Source organism: Chrysochloris asiatica, unplaced genomic scaffold, assembly GCF_000296735.1.
Source record: "Chrysochloris asiatica unplaced genomic scaffold, ChrAsi1.0 scaffold00113, whole genome shotgun sequence".
NCBI classification, from domain to species: Eukaryota; Metazoa; Chordata; class Mammalia; order Afrosoricida; family Chrysochloridae; genus Chrysochloris; species Chrysochloris asiatica.
Genome location: NW_006408631.1, coordinates 2,048,862 through 2,050,766, shown reverse-complemented (window position 1 = coordinate 2,050,766; position 1,905 = coordinate 2,048,862).

The window sequence follows — 1,905 nt, the reverse complement described above, 5'->3', positions numbered from 1 at the left end:
AACACCACAAGCAACCTTATAGAACAGAGTAAAGCTGCACTATAGGGTTTTCAAAGGTGTAATCTTTATAGAAGTGGGCCATCACATCTTTCTTCAGCAGAATAGTTGGTAGATTCGAACTGCTGACCTTTCAGTTAGCAGCCAAGTACTCAACAATTGTATGACAACATAGGGTTGCTATGAATCAGAACTGACTCAATGGCACCTAACAAAGTAAAAATAATGTTTCAAGTTACAAAAAAAAATATTAATGCTACTATTTTTTAATTTCTCTACACTTGAATCCTGGTGTGGCACTGTAGGTTAGTGCGCTGGACTGCAACATTGGTTTGAACTGCTAGGTTAGTGGTTCAAGCTCACTAGAGGCTCTTTGGAAACCCTATACGGGTTGCTATGATTCAAAATTGACTCTACAGCACTTAACAACAACAACAACTACATTTATAAGTAACCATAAGAGAGAGTTGTTAATGTTTTGATGACAAGAATTTTTAAAGGCCATTGAATCCTTGTAATGTTTCCCATCGAAAAGTGAGGACACTATATATATTGTATTGTGACTATGAAGTGCTGTAGAGTCAATTCCAACCCATAGTAACCCTGTATAGTGTTTCCAAGGAGCAGATGGTGAGCTTGAACTGCTGACCTTGTGGTTCAAATTGACTTTGCAGTCCAACACACACAGCCCACATTAACCACACCAGGAGACTCTCTCTCTCTCTGTATGTATTTATAGAGAGAGCAAGGGATATTACTGCTGATGTCAGATGGATGTTGGCTGAAAGCAGAGAATACCAGAAAGATGTTTACCTGTGCTTTGATAAATACACAGAACCAACTTGGTGGCACTTAACAGCAACAACAAGTGTCATTGAGTCATAGATTATAGAAAAGCTGCAAGAACAGTATAATGGACAATTAATTACACATCGACACACATACAGACAGACAAGGCTCCCAACAACACAGTTCAAAATTCAGTTACCTCACTATACTAACTGACTAACTGCATAAAGTACACACTTCAGTCTACAAATCACATAATTTATAGCTATACATCATGACCACCAAAGGGTGTTGGTGACTGGTCACTATGCATTTGGTATTCAGTTCATTCCCAGACAGTAAAATGTGCAGTTGTGTTGCCGCCTTATCTCCCAGCGATAAACTCACATGACATCTTACAAAAAGTGGAGAATGGAAAGAAGGAATTGGCCAACAAAGATGAAAGTTCAGGAAAGAAACGTGATAATGCTGTAAGTGAAATTCAAATCAAACATAAATGGAGTTATAGACAAGATAGTCGATGGTGGGAACACTGACGGGGTCACCATTAGAGACTCTAGATATGCAGCCAGAGGAATGTAGTGAAGGTGAGCGTATCGATAGGGATGAGAAAAATAAATGTGATGAAAGGACCCTTCTACCAGAGGAAGTGACATCATCAGAAACTCTCACATGAAAGGAAATCTGGGGATTGTTTCATGACATTGAAAGGGCAAAGGATAAAATATTAAAAGCTGATCCAAACTGAAAAGTGAGTGTGACAATTTGTCAAGGCCCAGCAAAGATGTTTGATCCACATAGCAAGTGCCACAAACAGAAGGTAAGCACTGTTCAAAATACTCTTGATGCGTTTTTTATTTTTAAAAAATTTCTTTTTGTAAACTTTTTTTTTTTAGTGTTTATTAGCTAACAAAATGGCTTGGCACAGTGGCTACTACAATGGGTTCAAACAGTAGAAAGATTGTGAGTCTGGCAGATGCCCAGGGAGTGTTGGATTCTGTTGTATATAGGGTTACAGAGTCAGAAATGACTCAATGGCACCTGTTGTTGTTGCTAAGTACCACCAAGTCAGTTCTGACTGATTGCAACCCTGTGTAGGGTTTCCAAGGCTGTAAACCT